The sequence below is a fragment of the Schistocerca gregaria genome, chromosome 8 (genome assembly GCF_023897955.1).
Source record: "Schistocerca gregaria isolate iqSchGreg1 chromosome 8, iqSchGreg1.2, whole genome shotgun sequence".
In the NCBI taxonomy this organism is placed as follows: Eukaryota; Metazoa; Arthropoda; class Insecta; order Orthoptera; family Acrididae; genus Schistocerca; species Schistocerca gregaria.
In genome coordinates, this window is record NC_064927.1 from 6,663,465 (window position 1) to 6,685,133 (window position 21,669).

The following is a 21,669-nucleotide window of genomic DNA, read 5'->3' on the forward strand; positions in this document are numbered from 1 at the left end:
CAAGGGACAAAGTCAGGAACAGATTACAGATGACAGATGAGAGACGTCGAGGAGCGAAAGGATGAAGGCAAAGACGAAGACGAGAATAGCGACGACAACGAAAGCAGGAGAGGAAGACGAAGCACTGGGTCCTGGCGGCGGCGGCGGCGGCGGCGGCGGCGGGGGCCGGAAGCTGCGGCGGCGGCGGCGGCGGCGGCGGCGGCGGGGGCCGGAAGCTGCGGCGGCGGCGGCGGCGGCGGCGGCTGGGTCCGGAAGCTGCGGCTGGGTCCGGCGACGACTGCTACTGCAAAACTGGCGGCACTGGAAACTGCTGCTGCTGCTGCTGCTGCTGCTGGCGGTTCCGGAACTGCGACTGCGACTGCGACTGCGACTGCGACTGCGACTGCGACTTCTGCGAAGCCCTAACACTTCGATACGTAGCAGTACTCTGCAAGGTATCGAAGGGCGGAACTCTTCCGAGGTCCGCCGAAGAATGGATGCTGTACCGCTTTGGCAAAGGCTTTATCTGCGCCTTTCGCCTTAATCACATCTGAGAGTAATTCTTAATAAAAGGCATGTCGCTAATTGTTCGTCATCACAGATACTGTTTGCTATACGGCCACGACGCGCAACTGATTTCCAAAATTCGACTTCTTCCTTTGAGGATGGAACTCACGACCCTTGATTTACTAGTCCAGTGCTCTACCACGACCTAAACGGTCGCGTCCTAGCGGTACTTTTGCGTACTTCGTCCTTACGGTCGTCTGGATCATCAGACTTCAGCTGACAACACTTCATATTACCGACTATTATTTACAGCTATGGCGACCCATTACTGCTTGGCTACACATCTGACACGTAACCGATGTCCTCTCGAAACAACAACACTTGCATTTCAGAACATGTCTTTCACACATGTCTACAAAATCACCTTCACCTTCAAATACAGTTTCCTTGCGACTGACAGAGACGTAGGCAAAGTTTAAAGTTGCTATTTCCATTACATCACGTTAATCAGAAAAACGGTAATTTACATCTGCAGCGGAACAAAATTCCGTTCCGTCCAGCGTGGGGCTCGTACCCACGACCCTGAGATTAAGAGTCTCATGCTCTACCGACTGAGCTAGCCGGGCTGCTTGGGTGAATACTTGCCGGGCAGCACGTCACACAGTACTCGTTTGGGTTGGGTGGTCCCATACAGAATCTCTCCATGCTGCCTAATGTTTTCCTAACGTCACACTCGTCACGTACTTCACTTTTATTTCATAATCATTTCTGAGAGGTAAAGGAATTGCATGACAACCTGCAGAGCTACTGGCGTCAAAATTAACACTCATACTTGATGTGACTCAAAAGGCGAACGAGTTACTTTCCGACGTTGTTTTAGATGTGCAAGTGCTAGTGGAAACTCGCGGTGACGGCACTCTGCCGACCATTTCGCTAGTTAACACCGGTCTTGTAGTGTGTGTTTCAAGCTCAAGAGCATCTCCAAGCAGAAAATGGTCAACAGCAACATTCAGATGGTTTCGTACTGCTCAAATGCTACATTAAAACGGTATGTTTCTTATTCAGAAATGATAAAACACGAGCGTGACAGCATTCGAACCTGTAATCTTCAGATCCGAAGTCCGACGCCTTATCCATTAGGCCACACAGTCACTGACGACCAAGGTTCACTTGTATATGACTCATCTCGAAACGCTCACACCCCTGATAATTTGTGTTTTCGTTCTACTCAGCCTCTGCCCTTGCTCTTTCCCACGCATTCGTTACATTCAACCTCTTACGTGACCGACCAAATATAGACTGGGAAACAAGACCACACACTTAGTGCATACGGAATCGAAGGCAGGGCGTGCCTCGCCGCATTTGCCACGATGGCCATTTGCTACTTCTGCAGAAGCGGCGGCGGCGACGACGACGACGACGACGACGACGACGACGACGACGACCGCGAGAGGCTCTGACATATGTGCGAAATACATCTATAAAATGTAATTCAGACTGCCTCGTCCCACCTTATGCTGTACCGCTTTGGCAAAGGCTTTATCTGCGCCTTTCGCCTTAATCACATCTGAGAGTAATTCTTAATAAAAGGCATGTCGCTAATTGTTCGTCATCACAGATACTGTTTGCTATACGGCCACGACGCGCAACTGATTTCCAAAATTCGACTTCTTCCTTTGAGGATGGAACTCACGACCCTTGATTTACTAGTCCAGTGCTCTACCACTGTGCTAAAGGGGCGCGTCCTAGCGGTACTTTTGCGTACTTCGTCCTTACGGTCGTCTGGATCATCAGACTTCAGCTGACAACACTTCATATTACAGACTATTATTTACAGCTATGGCGACCCATTACTGCTTGGCTACACATCTGACACGTAACCGATGTCCTCTCGAAACAACAACACTTGCATTTTAGAACATGTCTTTCACACATGTCTACGAAATCACCTTCACCTTCAAATACAGTTTCCTTGCGACTGACAGAGACGTAGGCAAATTTAAAACTTGCTATTTCCATTACATCACGTTAATCAGAAAAACAGTAATTTACATCTGCAGCGGAACAAAATTCCGTTCCGCCCAGCGTGGGGCTCGAACCCACGACCCTGGGATAAGAGTCTCATGCTCTACCGACTGAGCTAGCCGGGCTGCTTCGGTGAATACTTGCCGTGCAGCACGTCACACAGTACTCGTTTGGGTTGGGTGGTCCCATACAGAATCTCTCCATGCTGCCTAATGTTTTCCTAACGTCACACTCGTCACGTACTTCACTTTTATTTCATAATCATTTCTGAGAGGTAAAGGAATTGCATGACAACCTGCAGAGCTAGTGGCGTCAAAATTAACACTCATACTTGATGTGACTCAAAAGGCGAACGAGTTACTTTCCGACGGTGTTTTAGATGTGCAACTGCTAGAGGAAACTCGTGGTGACGGCTCTCTGCCGACCATTTCGCTAGTTAACACCGGTCTTGTAGTGTGTGTTTCAAGCTCAAGAGCATCTCCAAGCAGAAAATGGTCAACAGCAACATTCAGACGGTTTCGTACTGCTCAAATGCTACATTAAAACGGTATGTTTCTTATTCAGAAACGATAAAACACGGGCGTGACAGCATTCGAACCTGTAATCTTCAGATCCGAAGTCCGACGCCTTATCCATTAGGCCACACAGTCACTGACGACCAAGTGCACCTTGTATATGACTCATCTCGAAACGCTCACACCCCTGATAATTTGTGTTTTCGTTCTACACAGCCGCTGCCCTTGCTCTTTCCCACCCATTCGTTACATTCAACCTCTTACGTGACCGACCAAATATACACTGGGAAACAAGACCACACACTTTGTGCATACGGAATCGAAGGCAGGGCGTGCCTCGCCGCATTTGCCACGATGGCCATTTGCTACTTCTGCAGAAGCGGCGGCGGCGACGACGACGACGACGACGACCGCGAGAGGCTCTGACATATGTGAGAAATACATCTATAAAATGTAATTCAGACTGCCTCGTCCCACATTATGCTGTACCGCTTTGGCAAAGGCTTTATCTGCGCCATTCGCCTTAATCACATCTGAGAGTAATTCTTAATAAAAGGCATGTCGCTAATTGTTCGTCATCACAGATACTGTTTGCTATACGGCCACGACGCGCAACTGATTTCCAAAATTCGACTTCTTCCTTTGAGGATGGAACTCACGACCCTTGATTTACTAGTCCAGTGCTCTACCACTGACCTAAACGGGCGCGTCCTAGCGGTACTTTTGCGTACTTCGTCCTTACGGTCGTCTGGATCATCAGACTTCAGCTGACAACACTTCATATTACCGACTATTATTTACAGCTATGGCGACCCATTACTGCTTGGCTACACATCTGACACGTAACCGATGTCCTCTCCAAACAACAACACTTGCATTTCAGAACATGTCTTTCACACATGTCTACAAAATCACCTTCACCTTCAAATACAGTTTCCTTGCGACTGACAGAGACGTAGGCAAAGTTTAAAGTTGCTATTTCCATTACATCACGTTAATCAGAAAAACGGTAATTTACATCTGCAGCGGAACAAAATTCCGTTCCGCCCAGCGTGGGGCTCGAACCCACGACCCTGAGATTAAGAGTCTCATGCTCTACCAACTGAGTTAGCCGGGCTGCTTTGGTGAATACTTGCCGGGCAGCACGTCACACAGTACTCGTTTGGGTTGGGTGGTCCCATACAGAATCTCTCCATGCTGCCTAATGTTTTCCTAACGTCACACTCGTCACGTACTTCACTTTTATTTCATAATCATTTCTGAGAGGTAAAGGAATTGCATTACAACCTGCAGAGCTAGTGGCGTCAAAATTAACACTCATACTTGATGTGACTCAAAAGGCGAACGAGTTACTTTCCGACGTTGTTTTAGATGTGCAAGTGCTAGTGGAAACTCGCGGTGACGGCACTCTGCCGACCATTTCGCTAGTTAACACCGGTCTTGTAGTGTGTGTTTCAAGCTCAAGAGCATCTCCAAGCAGAAAATGGTCAACAGCAACATTCAGACGGTTTCGTACTGCTCAAATGCTACATTAAAACGGTTTGTTTCTTATTCAGAAATGATAAAACACGAGCGTGAAAGCATTCGAACCAGTAATCTTCAGATCCGAAGTCCGACGCCTTATCCATTAGGCCACACAGTCACTGACGACCAATTGCAACTTGTATATGACTTATCTCGAAACGCTCACACCCCTGATAATTTGTGTTTTCGTTCTACACAGCCGCTGCCCTTGCTCTTTCCCACCCATTCGTTACATTCAACCTCTTACGTGACCGACCAAATATAGACTGGGAAACAAGACCACACACTTTGTGCATACGGAATCGAAGGCAGGGCGTGCCTGGCCGCATTTGCCACGATGGCCATTTGCTACTTCTGCAGAAGCGGCGGCGGCGACGACGACGACGACGACGACGACGACGACGACGACGACCGCGAGAGGCTCTGACATATGTGAGAAATACATCTATAAAATGTAATTCAGACTGCCTCGTCCCACCTTATGCTGTACCGCTTTGGCAAAGGCTTTATCTGCTCCATTCGCCTTAATCACATCTGAGAGTAATTCTTAATAAAAGGCATGTCGCTAATTGTTCGTCATCACAGATACTGTTTGCTATACGGCCACGACGCGCAACTGATTTCCAAAATTCGACGTCTTCCTTTGAGGATGGCACTCACGACCCTTGGTTTACTAGTGCAGTGCTCTACCACTGAGCTAAAGGGGCGCGTCCTAGCGTTACTTTTGCGTACTTCGTCCTTACGGTCGTCTGGATCATCAGACTTCAGCTGACAACACTTCATATTATTGACTAATATTCGCAGCTATGGCGACCCATTACTGCTTGGCTACACATCTGACGCGTAACCGATGTTCTCTCCAAACAACAACACTTGCATTTCAGAACATGTCTTTCACACATGTCTACAAAATCACCTTCACCTTCAAATACAGTTTCCTTGCGACTGACAGAGACGTAGGCAAAGTTTAAAGTTGCTATTTCCATTACATCACGTTAATCAGAAAAACGGTAATTTACATCTGCAGCGGAACAAAATTCCGTTCCGCCCAGCGTGGGGCTCGAACCCACGACCCTGAGATTAAGAGTCTCTTGCTCTACCGACTGAGCTAGCCGGGCTGCTTCGGTGAATACTTGCCGGGCAGCACGTCACACAGTACTCGTTTGGGTTGGGTGGTCCCATACAGAATCTCTCCATGCTGCCTAATGTTTTCCTAACGTCACACTCGTCACGTACTTCACTTTTATTTCATAATCATTTCTGAGAGGTAAAGGAATTGCATGACAAACTGCAGAGCTAGTGGCGTCAAAATTAACACTTATACTTGATGTGACTCAAAAGGCGAACGTGTTACTTTCCGACGTTGTTTTAGATGTGCAAGTGCTAGTGGAAACTCGCGGTGACGGCACTCTGCCGACCATTTCGCTAGTTAACACCGGTCTTGTAGTGTGTGTTTCAAGCTCAAGAGCATCTCCAAGCAGAAAATGGTCAACAGCAACATTCAGACGGTTTCATACTGCTCAAATGATACATTAAAACGGTATGTTTCATATTCAGAAATGATAAAACACGAGCGTGACAGCATTCGAACCTGTAATCTTCAGATCCGAAGTCCGACGCCTTATCCATTAGGCCACACAGTCACTGACGACCAATTGCAACTTGTATATGACTTATCTCGAAACGCTCACACCCCTGATAATTTGTGTTTTCGTTCTACACAGCCGCTGCCCTTGCTCTTTCCCACCCATTCGTTACATTCAACCTCTTACGTGACCGACCAAATATAGACTGGGAAACAAGACCACACACTTTGTGCATACGGAATCGAAGGCAGGGCGTGCCTCGCCGCATTTGCCACGATGGCCATTTGCTACATCTGCAGAAGCGGCGGCGGCGGCGACGACGACGACGACGACGACGACGACGACGACGACGACGACGACGACGACCGCGAGAGGCTCTGACATATGTGAGAAATACATCTATAAAATGTAATTCAGACTGCCTCGTCCCACCTTATGCTGTACCGCTTTGGCAAAGGCTTTATCTGCGCCATTCGCCTTAATCACATCTGAGAGTAATTCTTAATAAAAGGCATGTCGCTAATTGTTCGTCATCACAGATACTGTTTGCTATACGGCCACGACGCGCAACTGATTTCCAAAATTCGACTTCTTCCTTTGAGGATGGAACTCACGATCCTTGGTTAAATAGTCCACTGCTCTACCACTGAACTAAAGAGGGGCGGCCTAGCGGTACTTTTGAGTACTTCGTCCTTACGGTCGTCTGGATCATCAGACTTCAGCTGACAACACTTGATATTACCGACTAATATTTGCAGCTATGGCGACCCATTACTGCTTGGCTACACATCTGACACGTAACCGATGTCCTCTCCAAACAACAACACTTGCATTTCAGAACATGTCTTTCACACATGTCTACAAAATCACCTTCACCTTCAAATACAGTTTCCTTGCGACTGACAGAGACGTAGGCAAAGTTTAATGTTGCTATTTCCATTACATCACGTTAATCAGAAAAACAGTAATTTACATCTGCAGCGGAACAAAATTCCGTTCCGCCCAGCGTGGGGCTCGAACCCTCGACCCTGGGTTTAAGAGTCTCATGCTCTACCAACTGAGCTAGCCAGGCTGCTTGGGTGAATACTTGCCGGGCAGCACGTCACACAGTACTCGTTTGGGTTGGGTGGTCCCATACAGAATCTCTCCATGCTGCCTAATGTTTTCCTAACGTCACACTCGTCACGTACTTCACTTTTATTTCATAATCATTTCTGAGAGGTAAAGGAATTGCATGACAACCTGCAGAGCTAGTTGCGTCAAAATTAACACTCATACTTGATGTGACTCAAAAGGCGAACGAGTTACTTTCCGACGTTGTTTTAGATGTGCAAGTGCTAGTGGAAACTCGCGGTGACGGCACTCTGCCGACCATTTCGCTAGTTAACACCGGTCTTGTAGTGTGTGTTTCAAGCTCAAGAGCATCTCCAAGCAGAAAATGGTCAACAGCAACATTCAGACGGTTTCGTACTGCTCAAATGCTACATTAAAACGGTATGTTTCTTATTCAGAAATGATAAAACACGAGCGTGACAGCATTCGAACCTGTAATCTTCAGATCCGAAGTCCGACGCCTTATCCATTAGGCCACACAGTCACTGACGACCAAGTGCAACTAGTATATGACTCATCTCGAAACGCTCACACCCCTGATAATTTGTGTTTTCGTTCTACACAGCCGCTGCCCTTGCTCTTTCCCACCCATTCGTTACATTCAACCTCTTACGTGACCGACCAAATATAGACTGGGAAACAAGACCACACACTTTGTGCATACGGAATCGAAGGCAGGGCGTGCCTCGCCGCATTTGCCACGATGGCCATTTGCTACTTCTGCAGAAGCGGCGGCGGCGACGACGACGACGACGACGACGACGACCGCGAGAGGCTCTGACATATGTGAGAAATACATCTATAAAATGTAATTCAGACTGCCTCGTCCCACCTTATGCTGTACCGCTTTGGCAAAGGCTTTATCTGCGCCATTCGCCTTAATCACATCTGAGAGTAATTCTTAATAAAAGGCATGTCGCTAATTGTTCGTCATCACAGATACTGTTTGCTATACGGCCACGACGCGCAACTGATTTCCAAAATTCGACTTCTTCCTTTGAGGATGGAACTCACGACCCTTGATTTACTAGTCCAGTGCTCTACCACTGACCTAAACGGGCGCGTCCTAGCGTTACTTTTGCGTACTTCGTCCTTACGGTCGTCTGGATCATCAGACTTCAGCTGACAACACTTCATATTACCGACTATTATTTACAGCTATGGCGACCCATTACTGCTTGGCTACACATCTGACACGTAACCGATGTCCTCTCCAAACAACAACACTTGCATTTCAGAACATGTCTTTCACACATGTCTACAAAATCACCTTCACCTTCAAATACAGTTTCCTTGCGACTGACAGAGACGTAGGCAAAGTTTAAAGTTGCTATTTCCATTACATCACGTTAATCAGAAAAACGGTAATTTACATCTGCAGCGGAACAAAATTCCGTTCCGCCCAGCGTGGGGCTCGAACCCACGACCCTGAGATTAAGAGTCTCATGCTCTACCGACTGAGCTAGCCGGGCTGCTTCGGTGAATACTTGCCGGGCAGCACGTCACACAGTACTCGTTTGGGTTAGGTGGTCCCATACAGAATCTCTCCATGCTGCCTAATGTTTTCCTAACGTCACACTCGTCACGTACTTCACTTTTATTTCATAATCATTTCTGAGAGGTAAAGGAATTGCATGACAACCTGCAGAGCTAGTGGCGTCAAAATTAACACTCATACTTGATGTGACTCAAAAGGCGAACGAGTTACTTTCCGACGTTGTTTTAGATGTGCAACTGCTAGTGGAAACTCGTGGTGACGGCACTCTGCCGACCATTTCGCTAGTTAACACCGGTCTTGTAGTGTGTGTTTCAAGCTCAAGAGCATCTCCAAGCAGAAAATGGTCAACAGCAACATTCAGACGGTTTCGTACTGCTCAAATGCTACATTAAAACGGTATGTTTCTTATTCAGAAATGATAAAACACGAGCGTGACAGCACTCGAACCTGTAATCTTCAGATCCGAAGTCCGACGCCTTATCCATTAGGCCACACAGTCACTGACGACCAAGTGCACCTTGTATATGACTCATCTCGAAACGCTCACACCCCTGATAATTTGTGTTTTCGTTCTACACAGCCGCTGCCCTTGCTCTTTCCCACCCATTCGTTACATTCAACCTCTTACGTGACCGACCAAATATAGACTGGGAAACAAGACCACACACTTTGTGCATACGGAATCGAAGGCAGGGCGTGCCTCGCCGCATTTGCCACGATGGCCATATGCTACTTCTGCAGAAGCGGCGGCGGCGGCGACGACGACGACGACGACGACGACGACTACGACGACGACGACCGCGAGAGGCTCTGACATATGTGAGAAATACATCTATAAAATGTAATTCAGACTGCCTCGTCCCACCTTATGCTGTACCGCTTTCGCAAAGGCTTTATCTGCGCCATTCGCCTTAATCACATCTGAGAGTAATTCTTAATAAAAGGCATGTCGCTAATTGTTCGTCATCACAGATACTGTTTGCTATACGGCCACGACGCGCAACTGATTTCCAAAATTCGACTTCTTCCTTTGAGGATGGAACTCACGACCCTTGATTTACTAGTCCAGTGCTCTACCACTGACCTAAACGGGCGCGTCCTAGCGGTACTTTTGCGTACTTCGTCCTTACGGTCGTCTGGATCATCAGACTTCAGCTGACAACACTTCATATTACCGACTATTATTTACAGCTATGGCGACCCATTACTGCTTGGCTACACATCTGACACGTAACCGATGTCCTCTCCAAACAACAACACTTGCATTTCAGAACATGTCTTTCACACATGTCTACAAAATCACCTTCACCTTCAAATACAGTTTCCTTGCGACTGACAGAGACGTAGGCAAAGTTTAAAGTTGCTATTTCCATTACATCACGTTAATCAGAAAAACAGTAATTTACATATGCAGCGGAACAAAATTCCGTTCCGCCCAGCGTGGGGCTCGAACCCACGACCCTGAGATTAAGAGTCTCATGCTCTACCGACTGAGCTAGCCGGGCTGCTTCGGTGAATACTTGCCGGGCAGCACGTCACACAGTACTCGTTTGGGTTGGGTGGTCCCATACAGAATCTCTCCATGCTGCCTAATGTTTTCCTAACGTCACACTCGTCACGTACTTCACTTTTATTTCATAATCATTTCTGAGAGGTAAAGGAATTGCATGACAACCTGCAGAGCTAGTGGCGTCAAAATTAACACTCATACTTGATGTGACTCAAAAGGCGAACGAGTTACTTTCCGACGTTGTTTTAGATGTGCAACTGCTAGTGGAAACTCGTGGTGACGGCACTCTGCCGACCATTTCGCTAGTTAACACCGGTCTTGTAGTGTGTGTTTCAAGCTCAAGAGCATCTCCAAGCAGAAAATGGTCAACAGCAACATTCAGACGGTTTCGTACTGCTCAAATGCTACATTAAAACGGTATGTTTCTTATTCAGAAATGATAAAACACGAGCGTGACAGCACTCGAACCTGTAATCTTCAGATCCGAAGTCCGACGCCTTATCCATTAGGCCACACAGTCACTGACGACCAAGTGCACCTTGTATATGACTCATCTCGAAACGCTCACACCCCTGATAATTTGTGTTTTCGTTCTACACAGCCGCTGCCCTTGCTCTTTCCCACCCATTCGTTACATTCAACCTCTTACGTGACCGACCAAATATAGACTGGGAAACAAGACCACACACTTTGTGCATACGGAATCGAAGGCAGGGCGTGCCTCGCCGCATTTTCCACGATGGCCATATGCTACTTCTGCAGAAGCGGCGGCGGCGGCGACGACGACGACGACGACGACGACGACGACGACGACTACGACGACGACGACCGCGAGAGGCTCTGACATATGTGAGAAATACATCTATAAAATGTAATTCAGACTGCCTCGTCCCACCTTATGCTGTACCGCTTTCGCAAAGGCTTTATCTGCGCCATTCGCCTTAATCACATCTGAGAGTAATTCTTAATAAAAGGCATGTCGCTAATTGTTCGTCATCACAGATACTGTTTGCTATACGGCCACGACGCGCAACTGATTTCCAAAATTCGACTTCTTCCTTTGAGGATGGAACTCACGATCCTTGGTTAAATAGTCCACTGCTTTACCACTGAGCTAAAGAGGCGCGGCCTAGCGGTACTTTTGAGTACTTCGTCCTTACGGTCGTCTGGATCATCAGATTTCAGCTGACAACACTTCATAATACCGAAAAATATTTGCAGCTATGGCGACCCATTACTGCTTGGCTACACATCTGACACGTAACCGATGTCCTCTCCAAACAACAACACTTGCATTTCAGAACATGTCTTTCACACATGTCTACAAAATCACCTTCACCTTCAAATACAGTTTCCTTGCGACTGACAGAGACGTAGGCAAAGTTTAAAGTTGCTATTTCCATTACATCACGTTAATCAGAAAAACAGTAATTTACATATGCAGCGGAACAAAATTCCGTTCCGCCCAGCGTGGGGCTCGAACCCACGACCCTGAGATTAAGAGTCTCATGCTCTACCAACTGAGCTAGCCAGGCTGCTTCGGTGAATACTTGCCGGGCAGCACGTCACACAGTACTCGTTTGGGTTGGGTGGTCCCATACAGAATCTCTCCATGCTGCCTAATGTTTTCCTAACGTCACACTCGTCACGTACTTCACTTTTATTTCATAATCATTTCTGAGAGGTAAAGGAATTGCATGACAACCTGCAGAGCTAGTGGCGTCAAAATTAACACTCATACTTGATGTGACTCAAAAGGCGAACGAGTTACTTTCCGACGTTGTTTTAGATGTGCAAGTGCTAGTGGAAACTCGCGGTGACGGCACTCTGCCGACCATTTCGCTAGTTAACACCGGTCTTGTAGTGTGTGTTTCAAGCTCAAGAGCATCTCCAAGCAGAAAATGGTCAACAGCAACATTCAGACGGTTTCGTACTGCTCAAATGCTACATTAAAACGGTATGTTTCTTATTCAGAAATGATAAAACACGAGCGTGAAAGCATTCGAACCTGTAATCTTCAGATCCGAAGTCCGATGCCTTATCCATTAGGCCACACAGTCACTGACGACCAATTGCAACTTGTATATGACTTATCTCGAAACGCTCACACCCCTGATAATTTGTGTTTTCGTTCTACACAGCCGCTGCCCTTGCTCTTTCCCACCCATTCGTTACATTCAACCTCTTACGTGACCGACCAAATATAGACTGGGAAACAAGACCACACACTTTGTGCATACGGAATCGAAGGCAGGGCGTGCCTCGCCGCATTTGCCACGATGGCCATTTGCTACATCTGCAGAAGCGGCGGCTGCGGCGACGACGACGACGACGACGACGACGACGACGACGACGACGACCGCGAGAGGCTCTGACATATGTGAGAAATACATCTATAAAATGTAATTCAGACTGCCTCGTCCCACCTTATGCTGTACCGCTTTGGCAAAGGCTTTATCTGCGCCATTCGCCTTAATCACATCTGAGAGTAATTCTTAATAAAAGGCATGTCGCTAATTGTTCGTCATCACAGATACTGTTTGCTATACGGCCACGACGCGCAACTGATTTCCAAAATTCGACTTCTTCCTTTGAGGATGGAACTCACGATCCTTGGTTAAATAGTCCACTGCTCTACCACTGAACTAAAGAGGGGCGGCCTAGCGGTACTTTTGAGTACTTCGTCCTTACGGTCGTCTGGATCATCAGACTTCAGCTGACAACACTTGATATTACCGACTAATATTTGCAGCTATGGCGACCCATTACTGCTTGGCTACACATCTGACACGTAACCGATGTCCTCTCCAAACAACAACACTTGCATTTCAGAACATGTCTTTCACACATGTCTACAAAATCACCTTCACCTTCAAATACAGTTTCCTTGCGACTGACAGAGACGTAGGCAAAGTTTAAAGTTGCTATTTCCATTACATCACGTTAATCAGAAAAACAGTAATTTACATATGCAGCGGAACAAAATTCCGTTCCGCCCAGCGTGGGGGTCGAACCCACGACCCTGAGATTAAGAGTCTCATGCTCTACCAACTGAGCTAGCCAGGCTGCTTCGGTGAATACTTGCCGGGCAGCACGTCACACAGTACTCGTTTGGGTTGGGTGGTCCCATACAGAATCTCTCCATGCTGCCTAATGTTTTCCTAACGTCACACTCGTCACGTACTTCACTTTTATTTCATAATCATTTCTGAGAGGTAAAGGAATTGCATGACAACCTGCAGAGCTAGTGGCGTCAAAATTAACACTCATACTTGATGTGACTCAAAAGGCGAACGAGTTACTTTCCGACGTTGTTTTAGATGTGCAAGTGCTAGTGGAAACTCGCGGTGACGGCACTCTGCCGACCATTTCGCTAGTTAACACCGGTCTTGTAGTGTGTGTTTCAAGCTCAAGAGCATCTCCAAGCAGAAAATGGTCAACAGCAACATTCAGACGGTTTCGTACTGCTCAAATGCTACATTAAAACGGTATGTTTCTTATTCAGAAATGATAAAACACGAGCGTGAAAGCATTCGAACCTGTAATCTTCAGATCCGAAGTCCGATGCCTTATCCATTAGGCCACACAGTCACTGACGACCAATTGCAACTTGTATATGACTTATCTCGAAACGCTCACACCCCTGATAATTTGTGTTTTCGTTCTACACAGCCGCTGCCCTTGCTCTTTCCCACCCATTCGTTACATTCAACCTCTTACGTGACCGACCAAATATAGACTGGGAAACAAGACCACACACTTTGTGCATACGGAATCGAAGGCAGGGCGTGCCTGGCCGCATTTGCCACGATGGCCATTTGCTACTTCTGCAGAAGCGGCGGCGGCGACGACGACGACGACGACGACGACGACCGCGAGAGGCTCTGACATATGTGAGAAATACATCTATAAAATGTAATTCAGACTGCCTCGTCCCACCTTATGCTGTACCGCTTTGGCAAAGGCTTTATCTGCTCCATTCGCCTTAATCACATCTGAGAGTAATTCTTAATAAAAGGCATGTCGCTAATTGTTCGTCATCACAGATACTGTTTGCTATACGGCCACGACGCGCAACTGATTTCCAAAATTCGACTTCTTCCTTTGAGGATGGAACTCACGACCCTTGGTTTACTAGTCCAGTGCTCTACCACTGAGCTAAAGGGGCGCGTCCTAGCGTTACTTTTGCGTACTTCGTCCTTACGGTCGTCTGGATCATCAGACTTCAGCTGACAACACTTCATATTATTGACTAATATTCGCAGCTATGGCGACCCATTACTGCTTGGCTACACATCTGACACGTAACCGATGTTCTCTCCAAACAACAACACTTGCATTTCAGAACATGTCTTTCACACATGTCTACAAAATCACCTTCACCTTCAAATACAGTTTCCTTGCGACTGACAGAGACGTAGGCAAAGTTTAAAGTTGCTATTTCCATTACATCACGTTAATCAGAAAAACGGTAATTTACATCTGCAGCGGAACAAAATTCCGTTCCGCCCAGCGTGGGGCTCGAACCCACGACCCTGAGATTAAGAGTCTCATGCTCTACCGACTGAGCTAGCCGGGCTGCTTCGGTGAATACTTGCCGGGCAGCACGTCACACAGTACTCGTTTGGGTTGGGTGGTCCCATACAGAATCTCTCCATGCTGCCTAATGTTTTCCTAACGTCACACTCGTCACGTACTTCACTTTTATTTCATAATCATTTCTGAGAGGTAAAGGAATTGCATGACAACCTGCAGAGCTAGTGGCGTCAAAATTAACACTTATACTTGATGTGACTCAAAAGGCGAACGAGTTACTTTCCGACGTTGTTTTAGATGTGCAAGTGCTAGTGGAAACTCGCGGTGACGGCACTCTGCCGACCATTTCGCTAGTTAACACCGGTCTTGTAGTGTGTGTTTCAAGCTCAAGAGCATCTCCAAGCAGAAAATGGTCAACAGCAACATTCAGACGGTTTCATACTGCTCAAATGATACATTAAAACGGTATGTTTCTTATTCAGAAATGATAAAACACGAGCGTGACAGCATTCGAACCTGTAATCTTCACATCCGAAGTCCGACGCCTTATCCATTAGGCCACACAGTCACTGACGACCAAGTGCAACTTGTATATGACTCATCTCGAAACGCTCACACCCCTGATAATTTGTGTTTTCGTTCTACACAGCCGCTGCCCTTGCTCTTTCCCACCCATTCGTTACATTCAACCTCTTACGTGACCGACCAAATATAGACTGGGAAACAAGACCACACACTTTGTGCATACGGAATCGAAGGCAGGGCGTGCCTCGCCGCATTTGCCACGATGGCCATTTGCTACATCTGCAGAAGCGGCGGCGGCGACGACGACGACGACGACGACGACGACGACGACGACCGCGAGAGGCTATGACATATGTGAGAAATACATCTATAAAATGAAATTCAGACTGCCTCGTCCCACCTTATGCTGTACCACTTTGGCAAAGGCTTTATCTGCGCCATTCGCCTTAATCACATCTGAGAGTAATTCTTAATAAAAGGCATGTCGCTAATTGTTCGTCATCACAGATACTGTTTGCTATACGGCCACGACGCGCAACTGATTTCCAAAATTCGACTTCTTCCTTTGAGGATGGAACTCACGATCCTTGGTTAAATAGTCCACTGCTTTACCACTGAGCTAAAGAGGCGCGGCCTAGCGGTACTTTTGAGTACTTCGTCCTTACGGTCGTCTGGATCATCAGATTTCAGCTGACAACACTTCATAATACCGAAAAATATTTGCAGCTATGGCGACCCATTACTGCTTGGCTACACATCTGACACGTAACCGATGTCCTCTCCAAACAACAACACTTGCATTTCAGAACATGTCTTTCACACATGTCTACAAAATCACCTTCACCTTCAAATACAGTTTCCTTGCGACTGACAGAGACGTAGGCAAAGTTTAAAGTTGCTATTTCCATTACATCACGTTAATCAGAAAAACAGTAATTTACATATGCAGCGGAACAAAATTCCGTTCCGCCCAGCGTGGGGCTCGAACCCACGACCCTGAGATTAAGAGTCTCATGCTCTACCAACTGAGCTAGCCAGGCTGCTTCGGTGAATACTTGCCGGGCAGCACGTCACACAGTACTCGTTTGGGTTGGGTGGTCCCATACAGAATCTCTCCATGCTGCCTAATGTTTTCCTAACGTCACACTCGTCACGTACTTCACTTTTATTTCATAATCATTTCTGAGAGGTAAAGGAATTGCATGACAACCTGCAGAGCTAGTGGCGTCAAAATTAACACTCATACTTGATGTGACTCAAAAGGCGAACGAGTTACTTTCCGACGTTGTTTTAGATGTGCAAGTGCTAGTGGAAACTCGCGGTGACGGCACTCTGCCGACCATTTCGCTAGTTAACACCGGTCTTGTAGTGTGTGTTTCAAGCTCAAGAGCATCTCCAAGCAGAAAATGGTCAACAGCAACATTCAGACGGTTTCGTACTGCTCAAATGCTACATTAAAACGGTATGTTTCTTATTCAGAAATGATAAAACACGAGCGTGAAAGCATTCGAACCTGTAATCTTCAGATCCGAAGTCCGATGCCTTATCCATTAGGCCACACAGTCACTGACGACCAATTGCAACTTGTATATGACTTATCTCGAAACGCTCACACCCCTGATAATTTGTGTTTTCGTTCTACACAGCCGCTGCCCTTGCTCTTTCCCACCCATTCGTTACATTCAACCTCTTACGTGACCGACCAAATATAGACTGGGAAACAAGACCACACACTTTGTGCATACGGAATCGAAGGCAGGGCGTGCCTGGCCGCATTTGCCACGATGGCCATTTGCTACTTCTGCAGAAGCGGCGGCGGCGACGACGACGACGACGACGACGACGACCGCGAGAGGCTCTGACATATGTGAGAAATACATCTATAAAATGTAATTCAGACTGCCTCGTCCCACCTTATGCTGTACCGCTTTGGCAAAGGCTTTATCTGCTCCATTCGCCTTAATCACATCTGAGAGTAATTCTTAATAAAAGGCATGTCGCTAATTGTTCGTCATCACAGATACTGTTTGCTATACGGCCACGACGCGCAACTGATTTCCAAAATTCGACTTCTTCCTTTGAGGATGGAACTCACGACCCTTGGTTTACTAGTCCAGTGCTCTACCACTGAGCTAAAGGGGCGCGTCCTAGCGTTACTTTTGCGTACTTCGTCCTTACGGTCGTCTGGATCATCAGACTTCAGCTGACAACACTTCATATTATTGACTAATATTCGCAGCTATGGCGACCCATTACTGCTTGGCTACACATCTGACACGTAACCGATGTTCTCTCCAAACAACAACACTTGCATTTCAGAACATGTCTTTCACACATGTCTACAAAATCACCTTCACCTTCAAATACAGTTTCCTTGCGACTGACAGAGACGTAGGCAAAGTTTAAAGTTGCTATTTCCATTACATCACGTTAATCAGAAAAACGGTAATTTACATCTGCAGCGGAACAAAATTCCGTTCCGCCCAGCGTGGGGCTCGAACCCACGACCCTGAGATTAAGAGTCTCATGCTCTACCGACTGAGCTAGCCGGGCTGCTTCGGTGAATACTTGCCGGGCAGCACGTCACACAGTACTCGTTTGGGTTGGGTGGTCCCATACAGAATCTCTCCATGCTGCCTAATGTTTTCCTAACGTCACACTCGTCACGTACTTCACTTTTATTTCATAATCATTTCTGAGAGGTAAAGGAATTGCATGACAACCTGCAGAGCTAGTGGCGTCAAAATTAACACTTATACTTGATGTGACTCAAAAGGCGAACGAGTTACTTTCCGACGTTGTTTTAGATGTGCAAGTGCTAGTGGAAACTCGCGGTGACGGCACTCTGCCGACCATTTCGCTAGTTAACACCGGTCTTGTAGTGTGTGTTTCAAGCTCAAGAGCATCTCCAAGCAGAAAATGGTCAACAGCAACATTCAGACGGTTTCATACTGCTCAAATGATACATTAAAACGGTATGTTTCTTATTCAGAAATGATAAAACACGAGCGTGACAGCATTCGAACCTGTAATCTTCACATCCGAAGTCCGACGCCTTATCCATTAGGCCACACAGTCACTGACGACCAAGTGCAACTTGTATATGACTCATCTCGAAACGCTCACACCCCTGATAATTTGTGTTTTCGTTCTACACAGCCGCTGCCCTTGCTCTTTCCCACCCATTCGTTACATTCAACCTCTTACGTGACCGACCAAATATAGACTGGGAAACAAGACCACACACTTTGTGCATACGGAATCGAAAGCAGGGCGTGCCTCGCCGCATTTGCCACGATGGCCATTTGCTACATCTGCAGAAGCGGCGGCGGCGACGACGACGACGACGACGACGACGACGACGACGACCGCGAGAGGCTATGACATATGTGAGAAATACATCTATAAAATGAAATTCAGACTGCCTCGTCCCACCTTATGCTGTACCACTTTGGCAAAGGCTTTATCTGCGCCATTCGCCTTAATCACATCTGAGAGTAATTCTTAATAAAAGGCATGTCGCTAATTGTTCGTCATCACAGATACTGTTTGCTATACGGCCACGACGCGCAACTGATTTCCAAAATTCGACTTCTTCCTTTGAGGATGGAACCCACGACCTTGGTTTACTAGTCCAGTGCTCTACCACTGAGCTAAAGGGGCGCTTCCTAGCGTTACTTTTGCGAACATCGTCCTTACGGTCGTCTGGATCATCAGACTTCAGCTGACAACACTTCATATTATTGACTAATATTTGCAGCTATGGCGATCCATTACTGCTTGGCTACACATCTGACACGTAACCGATGTTCTCTCCAAACAACAACACTTGCATTTCAGAACATGTCTTTCACACATGTCTACAAAATCACCTTCACCTTCAAATACAGTTTTCTTGCGACTGACAGAGACGTAGGCAAAGTTTAAAGTTGCTATTTCCATTACATCACGTTAATCAGAAAAACAGTAATTTACATCTGCAGCGGAACAAAATTCCGATCCGCCCAGCGTGGGGCTCGAACCCACGACCCTGAAATTAAGAGTCTCATGCTGTACAGACTGAGCTAGCCGGGCTGCTTCGGTGAATACTTGCCGGGCAGCACGTCACACAGTACTCGTTTGGGTTGGGTGGTCCCATACAGAATCTCTCCATGCTGCCTAATGTTTTCCTAACGTCACACTCGTCACGTACTTCACTTTTATTTCATAATCATTTCTGAGAGGTAAAGGAATTGCATGACAACCTGCAGAGCTAGTGGCGTCAAAATTAACACTTATACTTGATGTGACTCAAAAGGCGAACGAGTTACTTTCCGACGTTGTTTTAGATGTGCAAGTGCCAGTGGAAACTCGCGGTGACGGCACTCTGCCGACCATTTCGCTAGTTAACACCGGTCTTGTAGTGTGTGTTTCAAGCTCAAGAGCATCTCCAAGCAGAAAATGGTCAACAGCAACATTCAGGCGGTTTCGTACTGCTCAAATGCTACTTTAAAACGGTATGTTTCTTATTCAGAAATGATAAAACACGAGCGTGACAGCATTCGAACCTGTAATCTTCAGATCTGAAGTCCGACGCCTTATCCATTAGGCCACACAGTCACTGACGACCAAGTGCAACTTGTATATGACTCATCTCGAAACGCTCACACCCCTGATAATTTGTGTTTTCGTTTTACACAGCCGCTGCCCTTGCTCTTTCCCACCCATTCGTTACATTCAACCTCTTACGTGACCGACCAAATATAGACTGGGAAACAAGACCACACACTTTGTGCATACGGAATCGAAGGCAGGGCGTGCCTCGCCGCATTTGCAACGATGACCATTTGCTACTTCTGCAGAAGCGGCGGCGGCGGCGACGACGACGACGACGACGACGACGACGACGACGACGACCGCGAGAGGCTCTGACATATGTGAGAAATACATCTATAAAATGTAATTCAGACTGCCTCGTCCCACCTTATGCTGTACCGCTTTGGCAAAGGCTTTATCTGCGCCATTCGCCTTAATCACATCTGAGAGTAATTCTTAATAAAAGGCATGTCGCTAATTGTTCGTCATCACGGATACTGTTTGCTATACGGCCACGACGCGCAACTGATTTCCAAAATTCGACTTCTTCCTTTGAGGATGGAACTCACGACCCTTGGTTTACTAGTCCAGCGCTCTACCACTGAGCTAAAGGGGCGCGTCCTAGGGGTACTTTTACGTACTTTGTCCTTACGGTCGTCTGGATCATCAGACTTCAGCTGACAACACTTCATATTACCGACTAATATTTGCAGCTATGGCGACTCATTACTGCTTGGCTACACATCTGACACGTAACCGATGTCCTCTCCAAACAACAACACCTGCATTTCAGAACATGTCTTTCACACATGTCTACAAAATCACCTTCACCTTCAAATACAGTTTCCTTGCGACTGACAGAGACGTAGGCAAAGTTTAAAGTTGCTATTTCCATTACATCACGTTAATCAGAAAAACAGTAATTTACATCTGCAGCGGAACAAAATTCCGTTCCGCCCAGCGTGGGGCTCGAACCCACGACCCTGAGATTAAGAGTCTCAGCTCTACCGACTGAGCTAGCCGGGCTGCTTCGGTGAATACTTGCCGGGCAGCACGTCACACAGTACTCGTTTGGGTTGGGTGGTAACATACAGAATCTCTCCATGCTGCCTAATGTTTTCCTAACGTCACACTCGTCACGTACTTCACTTTTATTTCATAATCATTTCTGAGAGGTAAAGGAATTGCATGACAACCTGCAGAGCTAGTGGCGTCAAAATTAACACTCATTCTTTTATGTGACTCAAAAGGCGAACGAGTTACTTTCCGACGTTGTTTTAGATGTGCAAGTGCTAGTGGAAACTCGCGGTGACGGCACTCTGCCGACCATTTCGCTAGTTAACACCGGTCTTGTAGTGTGTTTCAAGCTCAAGAGCATCTCCAAGCAGAAAATGGTCAACAGCAACATTCAGACGGTTTCGTACTGCTCAAATGCTACATTAAAACGGTATGTTTCTTATTCAGAAATGATAAAACACGAGCGTGACAGCATTCGAACCTGTAATCTTCAGATCCGAAGTCCGACACCTTATCCATTAGGCCACACAGTCACTGACGACCAAGTGCAACTTGTATATGACTCATCTCGAAACGCTCACACCCCTGATGATTTGTGTTTTCGTTCTACACAGCCGCTGCCCTTGCTCTTTCCCACCCATTCGTTACATTCAACCTCTTACGTGACCGACCAAATATAGACTGGGAAACAAGACCACACACTTTGTGCATACGGAATCGAAGGCAGGGCGTGCCTCGCCGCATTTGCCACGATGGCCA

The 21,669-nt window shown here is 46.9% G+C and overlaps 13 non-coding genes across 13 annotated transcripts; all 13 read right to left on the reverse strand.

Moving 5' to 3' along the window:
• Positions 1–1,039: 1,039 nt before the first annotated feature.
• Trnak-cuu (transfer RNA lysine (anticodon CUU)) lies at positions 1,040–1,112 on the reverse strand. The gene has a single exon. It is a non-coding gene; the product is annotated as a tRNA-Lys (tRNA).
• A 2,958-nt stretch (positions 1,113–4,070) lies between these two features.
• On the reverse strand, positions 4,071–4,143 carry Trnak-cuu (transfer RNA lysine (anticodon CUU)). The gene has a single exon. It is a non-coding gene; the product is annotated as a tRNA-Lys (tRNA).
• Positions 4,144–5,595: 1,452 nt separating this feature from the next.
• Trnak-cuu (transfer RNA lysine (anticodon CUU)) lies at positions 5,596–5,668 on the reverse strand. Its single transcript has one exon. It is a non-coding gene; the product is annotated as a tRNA-Lys (tRNA).
• Positions 5,669–7,135: 1,467 nt separating this feature from the next.
• Positions 7,136–7,208, reverse strand: Trnak-cuu (transfer RNA lysine (anticodon CUU)). The gene has a single exon. It is a non-coding gene; the product is annotated as a tRNA-Lys (tRNA).
• A 1,440-nt stretch (positions 7,209–8,648) lies between these two features.
• Trnak-cuu (transfer RNA lysine (anticodon CUU)) lies at positions 8,649–8,721 on the reverse strand. Its single transcript has one exon. It is a non-coding gene; the product is annotated as a tRNA-Lys (tRNA).
• A 1,458-nt stretch (positions 8,722–10,179) lies between these two features.
• Trnak-cuu (transfer RNA lysine (anticodon CUU)) lies at positions 10,180–10,252 on the reverse strand. The gene has a single exon. It is a non-coding gene; the product is annotated as a tRNA-Lys (tRNA).
• A 1,467-nt stretch (positions 10,253–11,719) lies between these two features.
• Trnak-cuu (transfer RNA lysine (anticodon CUU)) lies at positions 11,720–11,792 on the reverse strand. The gene has a single exon. It is a non-coding gene; the product is annotated as a tRNA-Lys (tRNA).
• A 1,458-nt stretch (positions 11,793–13,250) lies between these two features.
• Positions 13,251–13,323, reverse strand: Trnak-cuu (transfer RNA lysine (anticodon CUU)). Its single transcript has one exon. It is a non-coding gene; the product is annotated as a tRNA-Lys (tRNA).
• Positions 13,324–14,763: 1,440 nt separating this feature from the next.
• On the reverse strand, positions 14,764–14,836 carry Trnak-cuu (transfer RNA lysine (anticodon CUU)). Its single transcript has one exon. It is a non-coding gene; the product is annotated as a tRNA-Lys (tRNA).
• Positions 14,837–16,285: 1,449 nt separating this feature from the next.
• Positions 16,286–16,358, reverse strand: Trnak-cuu (transfer RNA lysine (anticodon CUU)). The gene has a single exon. It is a non-coding gene; the product is annotated as a tRNA-Lys (tRNA).
• Positions 16,359–17,798: 1,440 nt separating this feature from the next.
• Positions 17,799–17,871, reverse strand: Trnak-cuu (transfer RNA lysine (anticodon CUU)). Its single transcript has one exon. It is a non-coding gene; the product is annotated as a tRNA-Lys (tRNA).
• Positions 17,872–19,319: 1,448 nt separating this feature from the next.
• On the reverse strand, positions 19,320–19,392 carry Trnak-cuu (transfer RNA lysine (anticodon CUU)). Its single transcript has one exon. It is a non-coding gene; the product is annotated as a tRNA-Lys (tRNA).
• Positions 19,393–20,847: 1,455 nt separating this feature from the next.
• On the reverse strand, positions 20,848–20,919 carry Trnak-cuu (transfer RNA lysine (anticodon CUU)). Its single transcript has one exon. It is a non-coding gene; the product is annotated as a tRNA-Lys (tRNA).
• Positions 20,920–21,669: the final 750 nt, after the last annotated feature.